Raw genomic sequence first — 14776 nt, 5'->3', positions numbered from 1 at the left:
GTTGGTCTGTGTTCTGTCGGAGCTGCCTGCGACGCGCTGATGAGATCCAAAAAGATCGAAATCGTGATCCGCGTCTGGCAGTTTCGACAGAATACAGACCACTTCGAATTATTTTATTTGAAAGTAACTTTACAACTACTTTTTTCCGTATCCGCATCGCCTGATTCCTTATGAATGGCGGTATATTTGCAAACGGATATATGATACCCTATATGTATGCAGATACTTACATTGTACACAATCGATCGTGTATACGTAATCCCACCACTTATCAAATTTAGTAGCGTAAATGCAAATATAGGGTTGTTTGGTTTGCATGATGCGCCACCAGGACAGCAGGAGGAGGAAGCGAAATGCTTCTCTCGCTCGGTTTAATACATGACGAGTTCGACATTGCACCGTTGCATTATTAAAGTAGGAAACTTGCAGCTGCTTAATAAGGGACTGTAAGATATCCGTGGCGCTACACGTCGTTCTAACATTAAAATTGCATGCGATAGCGGCGTCTTCGATACTCCTGTCCTGTCCGCCTTCGATACGACGGTACCGTTCACTTTCTTCCACGACTAACTTTACATATAAAATGCATTACGCAATCGTATTTTCGATAAACGACGCGATGTAATTGAAAAACAAAACGGAATAAGAAGGAATATGCGGGAGACTATATTGGAAATATCGGCAAGCACGGCAATACCTACCTTTTGCGGTTTGGTTACCATTAATAATTGATAAACGGAGCTGAATATGGTACAAGTGAATAGCAAGAGGAAGAATCTATACCATTAATAACAGAGGGTATACCTACTACTGATGTAATAGGTAATGTGTTAAGTTCCTCGTCATCATCATCATACAGTCGTCAGTCCTAAGACTGGTTGGACACGCACCTCCAATCTTTCTTATCCTGAGCCATTCTTCGTATTTCTCTAAAATTAAAACATCCCATATCCTTAGTTATTTGCCACTTTCACTCCTCTTAACTCCTGTTTCTGCTTCTAATATGTCTCTGATTAGCCCTTCATGTCCAAGAAGGTGTCCTACGAACTTATCTCGCCATATAATCTGTTCTCCTATTCTTTCTAATTACCTCTTCATTTCTAACCTTCTCTATTCACGGTATCCTCATCATTCTCATCATCTTTTTTTCCACCGTGCCCACCGTTCATGTTACGTATCCGTACAGCGCCAAACATACACCTTCAAAAACCCTAGACAAAAAATTTCAATCTCTCTCAAGTCTCAGAGTCTTTCAGCGTCTCTGAGAGCATCTCTCACAGTCTCTCAGTTATTGCCTAGATGTTTTTATGGATCTCTCACAGTCTCTGTATGAGAGACTCGAACGATAAAATTGTTAATTTAGATATTCGAGTCTCTCACACAGAGAGTCTCTCGTTCAGAGACTAAATACGAAATGAGGATCTCCCTATGAGCGACTTGAGTCTCTCGTTCAGAGACGCTAAACAGTTTTTTTGACAGTCTCTCTCAGCGACACCAGTGAGACTCGATAAGAGACGGAGACTCGAGTCTCTCTTTCAGAGACTGATAGACTGAACATTTTGGTCTCGGGAATATATTTCGAATTTCTATATTAACCGTTTGCGAGCATAGAAGTGACTTCTTTTTGTTGGAGGTGATTGGATCCTGCGCTATCCTTTGGTTTATATCGATACTACTCCTTCCCTCCTGACTTCCCAGATACCAAAAATCAGCCACTTCTTCTAATTTTTCGTCTCCTATCGTTATATTCGTTCTTTCTCTACTTTTTTCCCTTGCATATTTCACCTACNAGCGACTTGAGTCTCTCGTTCAGAGACGCTAAACAGTTTTTTTGACAGTCTCTCTCAGCGACACCAGTGAGACTCGATAAGAGACGGAGACTCGAGTCTCTCTTTCAGAGACTCTGAGAGACTGAACATTTTTGTCTCGGGAATATATTTCGAATTTCTATATTAACCGTTTGCGAGCATAGAAGTGACTTCTTTTTGTTGGAGGTGATTGGATCCTGCGTTATATTTTGTTTTATATCTATACTGCTTCTTCCATCCTGACTTCCCAGATACCAAAAATCAGCCACTTCTTCTAATTTTTCGTCTCCTATCGTTATATTCGTTCTTTCTCTACTTTTTTCCCTTGCATATTTCACCTACTGCTGCTAAAATAGAAGTCTTAGGAAGTGAGGCTTTTTTCTTCGAATGTAAACGTAACCAACTTTCGCGCGATTGCTTGGAGTATAGTTTTAAGCCGATCAGGGACGTAACGAGTTTTCTTCGCATCGGACAACGATGAGCTACACAGTTGTAGTTTTTCAGTTCCACATAATCCATTCCTGATATCTATATTACGTACCTAGATAGGAAAAGCAAAGATAGGCGGAAACCCAAAAGGAACTTCTTTAAACTCAACTTACGTCGTTCACGTCGCCGTCGGTTGCATGAATTAAGAAGAGAATATTAACCAAAAAACTGTAGTCTTAGCCACCCATTGAAATCATGAATAAAATCCATAAATGTCAAATCAAAATCCCAAAGTAAAGTTATATTTTGGAGCACAGCAGTTTTGCGTTTTTTGGAATTTTACGTGAAGATATCTTGAAATGGTCACTTTCTGAGACTACTCCGAACCAGACTCACTTTCTGGTCTTGGTTTCGTGATCCCTGTTGACCAGGTTAATAAATGTTTACAATATTGAAGCACTACGGTAACAATGTACTTTATCTGCTTAAGATTTCAATTAATCTTTAAAAGTGCATGTTGCTTGTGATTATTGACTTTACGTATGGTGTCGCTCAGATATGATAAGTCTGGTTGGACTGAAACCTTATACGTAAAACAAATTTGAAGCTGGAGATGATAATAAAGGTCCGTTCTTGTAGCAATTTAATAGTCTTTAAAATTATTATTAAAACCGAGGTTCGTTAAGGATCCTTACAATTAGTAATTGTGGCCAAATGAGGAACCTGATGCCCCGGCGTAAGTATTGAGTTTCTCGTCGCTTACTTTGTTTCAAAAAGTTGCTCGTGTGATGACTACGCCTCCTCTAAACAAAAAAGTAATAATCAAGGCGGTGTGCATCGTAAACGATTATTATTATTATTATTATGATGTGTTGTCCTTTGAAGTTTACCGACGCGATTTCAGCGAACTAATAATGGAAAGTAGAGCATTCGGAAAGATTTCTGAAGTTTGCGCAACTGATGGTAATACCCAAGACCGTTATTACAAATATTAGGTTTTCAGTTGTCCTTGAATAACAGAAAAATTATACATGAATGTAATGGAGTAGGTAATTAGAGAGATTAGGATATTCATTTAATAAGTATTAATTTTTTAAAATTTCGTTTTGCTTATTGTGTATGAACGAAAAAAACAACAGTTCTTCATATTATTGGTATTTTCGCAGTAACGAATAATATACATAACATGCAGTCAACTTCTGTAAATAACAAAATCTTCCTATTCTTTGCTGATATGAAGGGAGCGTTTGACAGGATAAAGAGAGAGAAAATATGGAGTATAATGGAATAAAAAGGAATAAATATGAAGTTAAGGAAAAGAAGAGAAGAAATACGAGGGTGAATTGATAAGTTTCCGGCCTAACCAAGAGATGACGCCACTAGGCCTACCTTGAGGTGACATTCTATAGTACCATCCTTGGATAGCTTGTAGCTATAGTTTCAGCCCGATCTCCTTGCTAGTGTAGGTTTGACAGCACGCTGAACAAGACGCCTCTGTGGTTTTCGTAAAAATGGAAAAGCAGGAAAATCGTGCTGTCATCAAATACTTTTATTTGAAGGGGTTAACGCCGAAGGAAATTAAAAAAGAGATGGACTCAACACTGGGGACATCCTCCCCGTCATATTCAACCGTTAAGCAGTGGGTTTCCGAGTTTAAAAAGGGTCGTGTGAGCACCTCTGATGGGCCTCGCTCAGGACGCCCCGTTGAGGTCACAACTCCAGATATGATCGAAAAAATTCATCAAATAGTGCTGGGAGACCGCAGATTGAAAGTGCGTGAGATAGCTGAGACCTGTAAGATGTCATATGAACGTGTGCAACATATTTTGCACCAACATTTGCATATGGAAAAGCTCTGTGCAAGATGGGTGCCGCGTTTGCTAACAGTCGACCAAAAATTGATTCGAAAAAACATTTCTACCGCAAATTTGTCATTGTATAAGCGTAATCCAAGCGAATTTTTGCGTCGATTCGTAACCGTTGACGAAACGTGGGTCCACCACTACACTCCTGAAACCAAAGAACAGTCTAAACAGTGGATTGGACCAGGGGAACCAACTCCAAAGAAGGCAAAAACAATTTTTTCGGCGAACAAGGTTATGGCTACTGTTTTTTGGGATGCAAGAGGTATTATATACATTGATTACCTTGCAAAGGGTAATACTATCACTGGTCAATACTACGCAGACTTATTGCAACGTTTGAGCCACGAGGTGAAAATTAAACGACCTCATCTGGCGAAGAAAAAAATCTTGTTTCATCACGATAACGCACCAGCGCACACGTCAATCGTTGCGACGGCTAAAATCAACGATCTAAAGTTTGAATTGATGCCGCACCCTCCTTACTCTCCAGACCTAGCCCCGAGTGACTATTTTCTGTTCCCTAATCTCAAAAAATGGCTTGGCGGTAAGAGATTTGCGGACAATGAAGAAGTAATCGAAGCTGTAAATGGTTATTTTGAGGAGCTTGACGAATCAGTCTATAGAGATGGCATTAATAGACTGGAACACCGCTATGAGAAATGTATCAGCCTTGGAGGAGAATATGTTGAGAAATAAAAAAAAAAAATTTTTAAAAACCTTGTTTTTCTTGGTCAGGCCGGAAACTTATCAATCCACCCTCGTATATGAAGCAACATCATTTAAACTGAGAATCAATATAAAAATTTCTGAAAAAATTAGCACGATTAACGGGGTAAAACAAGGATGTCCCTTGAGTACAACCCTTTTCTACCTAGCTTTTGTGGATCTAGAAAATACAATTCGGAAAATTCAAATGGAAGTAATCATGGGAAAGAAAAATGTACGCACGCACGCACACCCATACGCGCGCACACACACACATCAGTACTTTTTGTTAAAATTTTCTTTTATGTATTTCCTTTACCATTTTAATGATCACTGTACGATATTAAGTTAGTATTTTTAAGTAAACCACTTTTACAGATTTAATTCTCAAGTTGTAGCTTGTTAATTAAGAAGGAAAAAGAGCAAGAGAATTTGTGTTCATTCCACATAAAATCCACCCAGTTTGTGGTAGACGAAGAATTTTAAATCATCATAAATTCTCATTTATTGCCCGTTTACGACTGGACGAAAACGACTCTCTAATCTAAAATCAGTGAAGTTAATAGACTTATTTATTTTTTATTCTGCTGTTTTTAAATTAAAATTGGCACCTTTGGAAAGGATTAGGTACTGAACGAATAAATAATGCTATAAATTCGCAACAGAAAAAATTGTTTAACAATATTTTGTTTTAATGGACATAATGAATTAAAAGCTATAAAAATTGCTTTTTTGTTATAATATTGTAATACATATTTTACACTTGGTGTTGTACTTTTACTTTTACTTGGTAATTTAATTAATTTCAGTGCTACCACGTAAAGGGTCGTGCAGGTATTACGTAACGCAGTTAGGGGATGGAGGATCGTGTAAAGCGTTACGGTGAAATAAAAAGGGAGAAGAGGTGTCAAGTAACGTACCATTATGTAACAAACGATATTTGTGATTTTCTGGTATTTTGAGCGAAAAAATAATATTTGTAGATTAAAATGGTTATTAAGGTGTTACATAACATTGGGAGGGAGAAGGGGGTAAATCAAAACATTACGGCGGAGAAGCCTCTAAAATAACTGAAGTTATTGTGATTTTTAGCTTTTACGTTATTGTATTACATGATGTTTTGATATTTTGTATCGAAATATTGCAGACACTGCGGGCTTATTCAGATCAGACCTGAAACGTTGGCATAAAAATATCTACAATTGACATTAAAGTGCAGGAATCAATTTCTAGTTTTTGGTCCCAAACCTTAAAAGTCGCGAAATTTATTATTAGGCCAAGAAGATACCACTCGATGGCGGTGCGGTGAAACGATGATGCGGGTAAAGTAGGGGATGCATTGGTGCTCGGCGTTCATTAGGACTCGTGAACGTGATGCCATGGCATGTATCGAACCAAGCATTTTTGCTAACAAAATTTAAATTTGATAGGTATTTATTTTTAGTTTTCATGAAACTCTTCTGAAGAGAAAATGATTTCAGTTTCGATATCATTTTAAATACTAATGCTGAGATTTCAAAGATACCAAAGTCTCAAAAAATCTTTCGATTCCGAAATTTTCAGATACTAAGCATAAAGGACCGGAATAGTACTTACTACATATTCACATTTTTAGGCCCTTGTAAGATATTAGTCTCGCGCTGTTACGAGCTACAAAAGCAATGACTTTGAGTGTTCCAAGTCCATACAGCAATCCGAGCAGGTTGAACATTCATATTCAGTGGTGGAAAATGATAAAAGAATTTCAACTACATGATTATAGAAAATACCACAAATGGTGCGGTAAACGCCATCTGTAGTACGATGCTACAATTTAGGATTACGTATGCTCCAAACAAGGTCCATTTAAATACATGATTATGATTTGTGTTAGCGATGAATTTAGGTTTTTTTGCTTTTGGTTTACGTTAAGGCGTGGATATACCTACTGTCTTCTCTTCGATTTTCTTGTTAAATAATAGTTTGTTCTTCCAAATTCCGCCAATCGTTTTTATGCTTGAAATTTAATTCTTACTTTGATCATCTCCAGAAGGTCTTAAGTTCTAGGACTACTTGAGCCCGTTTTCGCATTGCACCAAAATTTTAGCAATCTACTATATTGCTAACTATTTGTTTTGATAAACATTAACTTCTAAATGTAAGTAATAATTTGTACTACAATATCACCACCATTAAACATCTATCACAGTCACGGGTGTTTTGAATTTTGTAAAACCAACCTATTTTTCGAGTTTCTTAAAAGAATTAGCGTTCTTTTTGTACAATGTGTAGCAATTGTGGTCTGATAATTAATTACTTCCAACATTGTAATTGCTATTTGACTTGTGAAATTCGCTTCCATTAAGAATTTTGTCTAATTAACCCGCGCTGAAAATAGATAGGTACGATATTTCTAATTTGTTGCTAGCGATAGGGAATAATTAATGGTAGTCATTCTATTCGGTGGAATAATTGGCAGTGACTAAAAGCGCTAAATTTACATTTAATTGATTCCGAAAGAGGAAGGCAACTGAACAACCGGCACGGCGTTGAGTCGTACACTTGACTGGAAATATCTTTTAAAAGTGTTTAGGCTACTCAAAAACGCTTTTAACCAGAAGCAGGCCGGGCAGATAAAAAGCTCTAGTGCAGTTCTGTGTCTTGTCATATATCCCAAACGATTTCAACTGAAATAAAAATATACATATACATGTGTACATTAGTTACGATTTAGCACTTGGTCCATCTGCAAAGAAAGAAACGCTTTAGATTGACGCCTTGTTAATATTTATGTTAACTACTTTCAAAGTGATGCAGGAATTGCACTTTCTGGAACAATTGTTTACGTTCATGGCGAATTGTTCATAAATTACGTAAGGCTAATTGGAAGAGAGGGATCTAGCCTTTATGGTCCTGCTACGTAAAAGGGTGGAGGGGTAGGAAAATTCTACTTCCGCCTCATTGTAATGTAAACGGCAGCAAGAAATTTCCTTATTGGTAGCTAGAGAATTTAAAGTCTGTATAGGGAAAAGAGGATTTTTATTCAATTGTCTACAAAATCTAAAAAATATACTCAATTTACTGAACAATGTTTATGAGGATAAAATTATATTATTTATCTTGCAAAATAAATACATATACATAATTTAATTTTTGGAATGATAATCATTTCAAGAAAATGTGAATAACTAAAAAGAAAAAAGGTCTTTATATACAAATATAACTTCATAAACAGTTATCCGTGCATTAACGAAATAGACATCCCCCAAGTTTTGGATGTAATTGGTTAACTTAAGGAAATTTCACACATAATAAAAAATTCTTGTTAATCGAAAGTGCATTTCGGTATCTCCGTTTTCACAAGAGCAAGTGCATTTGGGACAGAAACTGAAGGGTGTAGTAGCGGCTCCCAAACAGTCATAAAGTAAAATTATTACAGGATGTTTAAGTTATTCGACTTTTATTATCCCGATATTCGGAGTAGATACGTAGTAGTTCTAAAATCTAAACGCGCCAATGGTTGTTGTTGCACCATCCAAGCTTATTAATATTTTTATTCGTTTTTATTTTTTTACCTAGCAGTCAAAATTTTAATAGTCTACCGAGGAATGATTGTTTTTTAAAGATCAAAAGCAAACTAAAATTAAAATTTATTACGAACAGACACACGACGTACAGTGTGAAGAAATTGCAGAGCCCTGAGCTGGTTTAATGTTATTATTTTTGTTTATTCCATGGCGTTTTATAAATTTATTGTGTAATAAGTATTTTAGACTCATTAGGTAATGTTCAGCACAACTATACGAGTGTAATTAAAATTTAATAGACATCATTCAAACAAACTTTACGATAAGGTTTTGCAGTTTTCAAAAATAGGTTCACTTCTGAACACATTATTGAAGTAATTATTTCTATAAAAATTTAAATTTAAAGTTTATCGTCTTCGTAAATATCAAGTTGCTCGGTTGGCAATAAACAGAAGCCAGATTCTATCGTAAACTTATTAAAATAATTGCAAGGAGTTCGTTCAAGCAGCAGAAAACCGTAAAATGTCAAATTGAAGCGACAGAAAAAATTAATAAACGTAAATTTAAGTAATCAGACGTTTCGTATTGTGGATTTTATCTCGTTGCCCCGTAATATAATGTCGCCGTTTCATATTACGAAAGCCAATTTAATTTAAACACCTATAACTACTTACTGCATACCAACCAGCGAGTGTCGGGATGTACGTAAACAAAATATTATGTATTTTAGCCATTGCGATATCTGGTTTATATTACATACGTAAAGACCATAAATGTCTCATAGATTTAAAAACTCGCTATCTAACAGCTGTTTAATTATTATTACAGTGTGTATACGTATATCGTCTTGTTCCTCAAAAGATTGACGTTTATAAATATGTATAGGTAATGAAAATAAAAAGATGCATTAAGTCTTATTAACGATAAGAAATAACGCAGGGTGGGGCAGGGAATTATATCCCTAACTTCACCCCGGTGACTACGTCGATTTAAAAATTGTATGATGAAAATTACTTGAACCATTTAAAAAATACAATTACAGGTTTACTTAGGTACCTAACATACCTTCCTATATATTTCAAAAATTTTAAGGGTCTACTTTCTGTTACACACCGAAATTATTTTGAAATTGGGTAGATTTGGAGAAACTGAAGACGAAGTACGAAATTAGTATGTGCCTACTGATAGAGGCTGTAGAGTTTATAGTGATATTAGATACAATAATTTGGCGACTTTAAAGTCAAATAACTCATCGGTTTCTAATCATATCTCACTTTAAAAGTTACTTACTAAATTATCAATACAATACTATTTTTGATCTGTAAGTAATTGTTAATTCTGAATATGAAGAGGACGCCAAAGAACTCACTTGCACAAACTCTCGTCCATTTTTATTGGAAGAAGTTGAACAATTGGACTGAAAAAGTGAATGAATCCGAAAAAAAAACTTGGAATGAAATACATTCCCATTAGCCTATAGCGGAAGGCCCCCTTCAGTCTCCTTTCAAGAATTATGGGAATGGGTGGGTGGTGGTGGTTCGGGTGAGAATAATGAGACGGACGAAATTAAGACAGAAGAGAAAGAAAGATTATCTGTGGAATATTACTACCCTAGCATTTGCCTAAGTGATCCAAGGAAACCACAGATAAAAAATTGGATCAAGGCAGATGAATCCAGAACCGACTTCTTCCCCGATGCTAAGCAATGTACTAAACCTTGAAGCCATGCCGCACAGTGAAAGAATCCATCGACAACGGTTTATGGTCAAAAAGCTCAAAATCAGTCAGCTAACTATAATCATTCATGCTATGTACTTTTCGATTAATTTTGAAAATCAATGATGTGATATACGATTAGAAATTAAAAAATTATATGTAAACAAAATTGATTGTGTAAAATTGAATATTTTACATTAGATTGTCATGAAATTAATACTATTCTTTGCCTGTTTCAGGTTCTCAGTGCCTCTCGTTCATCATTAATTGGTAAGGGTTTGATATTTCAATAAATTTACTAATACGACTAGTGCAGAAAGATATTTTCTGCTTAGAAACATATATGTTATATCTCAAACGATTTAAGAAATAACAAGAATTGTACTGACAGCACCAATCTCCACAAGGTTGCTAATCTTGTTTGATAAGGGATGATGATGTGTCGATTTTTCCAATACGTTGAGAATAAATCTTATTTAAGTTGTATAAAACAACTTCTTTATTACAACTACTGGCTTGGAGTGTAGACTGCTTTGATAATCACTTAAACCAACTTATTTAAGTTACTTGTTAACTTCTGATTTAGGATATCAATTGAAAGTAAATGTTGAAATTAAGACGTTTATTAAATTAGATGCAAACTACAACTGAGGGTAAGATACCCTACCGGTCTTATTTATAGATCCTCAATAATCATGCCGATACTGGCTTGTTGACTATTTGTCATTATCGGTATCTATTACAAACAGATGTAATAATTATGTAGTTATAATTTATCATATATAATATCAGTTATCATATATAACATATACTAGGGTCAATTGAAAAGTCCCCGGCCTGACACATAGATGGCGGCACCAAAACTAAATCCATATGATTTTCAGTTAGTCCTAACCTTCAAAAGACGCGTCTATAAATTTGACGGCTGTCGGATCATTAGTTTGTGAATTATAGCATTTTTAGTGAAGCAACTTTTGTTATTGTGAAAAAAATGGATAAAAAGGAATTTCGCGTGTTGATAAAATATTGCTTTTTGAAGGGAAAAAATACAGTTGAAGCAAAAACTTGGCTTGATAACGAATTTCCGGACACTGCCCCAGGAAAATCAACCATCAAGGATTGGTATGCTAAGTTTAGACGTGGTGAAATGAGCACCGAAGACGGTGAACGCAGTGGACGCCCAAAAGAGGCTGTTACGGACGAAAACATTAAAAAAATCCACAAAATGATTTTGAATGACCGTAAATTGAAATTGAATGAAATAGCAGACACTCTACAGATATCAACGGAACGTATACATCACATCATTCACGAATATTTGGGTATGAGAAAGCTCTGTGCAAAGTGGGTGCCGCGCGAGCTCACTTTTGACCAAAAACAACGACGAGTTGATGATTCAGAGCAGTGTTTGAAGATGATCACGCGTAATAAACCCGAGTTTTTGCGTCGATATGTGACAATGGATGAAACATGGCTCCATCATTTCACTCCGAAGTCCAATCGACAGTCATCGGAGTGGACTGCACACGATGAACCCGCTCCAAAGCGTGCAAAAACGCAACAGTCGGCTGGCAAGGTTATGGCGTCTGTATTTTGGGATGCGCGTGGAATAATTTTCATTGACTACCTTGAAAAAGGAAGGACCATCAACAGCGACTATTACATAGCGTTATTGGACCGTTTGAAGGACGAAATCGCCGAGAAACGACCGCATTTGCAGAAAAAGAAAGTCCTGCTTCACCAAGACAATGCACCGTCTCACAAGTCAGTGAAAACGATGGCAAAAATTCATGAATTGGGCTTCGAATTGCTTCCGCATCCACCGTATTCTCCAGATCTGGCCCCCAGCGACTACTTCCTGTTCTCAGATCTCAAAAGAATGCTCGTTGGGAAAAAATTTTCGTCGAATGAAGAGGTGATCGCCGAAACTGAGGCCTATTTTGAAGCAAAGGACAAATCGTACTACAAAAATGGTATCGAAAAGTTGGAGGATCGCTATAATCAGTGTATCACCCTTAAAGGGAATTACGTTGAATAAAAAAAACGAATTTTGCAAAAAAAATGTGTTTTACTATTTTAGGCCGGGGACTTTTCAATTATATGTCATTGCACCGTTCAACATTTGAGCTTCCGCTTCTTTAGATTTCCAATTTTTTCTAAATACTCAAAGGATTATTTCATTATTTTAGTTCGATTAGATATCGAAAACCTTTTAAGACTCGTTCGTGATATCGTGATGTTTTGAGACCGCTCATCATCATCAACATTATCGGTTAAGAGCTGTCTGTTTTTGTACACCTTAGAGAAGAACACTCGGCACGTCACGTCTACGTATTTGCCCACCTTTTACCACCCTTTTCGTCCGCACTTTCCAATATTTACCTTTCACTAAAACTAAAACGGGAAAAAGCAAAACCCGCCGTTGTTTTCTGTTTATTTTCGTGTTCATGAGGTTCGAAAAACGAAGTGAACCGAAACGAACCGATAGGAATTGTAGCGTCATCAGTCGGTCAATGGTGGGCTGTCGGGATGCTGCGCGTGACAACGTGCAGTACAGGTGTCAAATTAATCCCTTAAGAGGTTACAGTTGACAAAGCCGAGTTAAATTTGTCCCCCCGTAATCCGTAAAGTGGATTCAAATCCGTGAGGTAACACCGACTGGCGGTAAAGGGAGCTTACGGACCTATGTAAAATACCTCTGCAAAAAGATGGGTGAACACATGTTCTCTGAGAAAGTTTGCAGATGTTTTATTCCGAATTTGGATGAAAAGTTGTCGTATAATTCTTTGAAACTGTTCTCGATTCGTTAAATGAAACCATTTTCTCTGTGTCTAATCTGGAATATCAACAAAAAGTTTTTAGTAGAATGAAGATTCGGGCTATAGGGCCGTGGTCTAAGTGAACTATTGTGTCCAGACGTTTCGTCAGTTACTGCGGCTGACATCCTCAGCTACTGCGTCTGACATCCTCAGCGGTAGTGCTCAGTTGTCTCATATATAAGTATAGAAAAGCTGCAGGGGTGAGATGCCCCGGTACAGATTGTAGCGATTTTTCCTCAGTAACATGATTAAGATTTGTGAAGTTTAAGCCCTTAAAAATTAGGTGTTTGGTTGTATCAAAATTGTATGTCCCAGTCGCTATCGAGACTTCGAGATATAATCTACGTTCACGTTGTCAACGCAGCACTACCACTGAGGATGTCAGCCGCAGTAGCTGACGAAACGTCTGGACACAATAGTTCACTTAGTCCACGACCCTATAGCCCGAATCTTCATTCTACTATGGATTCCGGCCGTGAAAGCCTTTGTTCTTAAAATTTTTTTATATTTACATGATGATACATCCCGACTAGAATTTTGAGCGGGGTGAGCTAGGGTCCCAAAGTGGGTAGCCCACTACCCCTTGCGGGCCCCATGATGTTGCCCCCTAGGGCAAGGAAGGGATATATAACGCCTTGCCGCATTTGCGCATCATCAGGAATGCCGGTTGTTGCCCCTGCGGCGATAAATTGTTGCTACCTCATTAAAAATTTTTGGTAAAATTAACTTTATTATTAATGAAAACAATTCAAAATTAAATGAGAAATATATTTTACCAATAAGAAACTGTTCATTTTTACATATGTAGCAACGGTATGACACCTATTATTTCTTTACTTTCGTCATTAACATTAAGATAATCCATTTTTTATCAACATCTATGATTTTACAGATAGTAATATTTACATTACTTGCAGAAACTACAGGTACATTTCTAAAAATTTAGCATCTCATGGATACGTATAACAGGGATTTTCTTTTTCGTAGTAGTTTTCAATAATTTCAATACAATTTATATCTCCAATCTTAAATTGCAATCGTTTTACTATTGTTTGACTTGATGCGTCTGGTTTCAGTTGTCTTATAATAACAATATCAGGAAGTACATTTGTTGGTTCGTTGCAAATGTAAATGATTTCATTGAAACGACGACATAATTGGGCATTTTTATAAGTTTTTTCATTTTACCGAGAGTATTTTCAAACAGATTTGCATCATCGAGCCCCCCTAAGGTAGATTTAATTGTAAGTTTACACATGCGCTAAAAATTTTCGTATCATCAGGTTTTTCTGGTGTGATTTTCATGAGGAATCTACGGGGAAATCCCTATATCGACATGCCCCTCATTAACCACATGAGGCCGGCACGCTAGATGGGGCATGTCCCTTATAACCTCTAGTCGGGATACAACCAGTTATATAAAATAAAAAATGTTTAGTTCATTAAACAATAGAAGATAAAACCATTTTTGTCAATAGGTATTCATAATCCATAATGTAGGAATTATTCCTTATTGGTTTTGCAAACTAATTTTTCCCTTCGTTTAATTCCACTCTAATAGGAGTTAAACAGACAATGTAAACTTTCAGTGAACGTTTTACTCTTCTATTTCTGAAAGAAGTGGGTAGTTTAAAACGAACCTGACGAAAACGTGTTTTTGTTGGCAAACTTTGAACGCAGTTTTTTTTGCAAGTTTCCTTCTCCATAAAAGTTTCGTTCCATAAATATTCATTATAATCCGTCCGTCCAATTGCACCAGTGTTTCTGAAGTTTTCTCGGTGTAAAAATGCGCTGGTTATTCCGAACTACCTTGCACAATTTCTACCATTTGTAGAATGACTAGATGTTATTAAAAGAAGAAAAAACACTTCGTTTTATTATGTAGAGAGTTCTTCGCTGCGAACTACACAAAGAAAATTTACCGGAAC

The 14776-nt window shown here is 36.5% G+C and overlaps 1 long non-coding RNA gene across 1 annotated transcript in view; it reads left to right on the top strand.

Moving 5' to 3' along the window:
• The window catches only part of LOC108732544, a 158341-nt gene that overhangs the window by 75617 nt on the left and 67948 nt on the right, over positions 1 to 14776 (top strand). Inside the window, exon 3 of the long non-coding RNA XR_001937100.1 lies at positions 10269 to 10299. This is a non-coding gene — a long non-coding RNA (uncharacterized LOC108732544). The remainder of the gene's footprint in view (positions 1 to 10268; positions 10300 to 14776) is intronic.

The sequence above is a fragment of the Agrilus planipennis genome, unplaced genomic scaffold (genome assembly GCF_000699045.2).
Source record: "Agrilus planipennis isolate EAB-ADULT unplaced genomic scaffold, Apla_2.0 scaffold48, whole genome shotgun sequence".
In the NCBI taxonomy this organism is placed as follows: domain Eukaryota; kingdom Metazoa; phylum Arthropoda; class Insecta; order Coleoptera; family Buprestidae; genus Agrilus; species Agrilus planipennis.
This window is presented reverse-complemented; position numbering and strand designations above follow the sequence as displayed.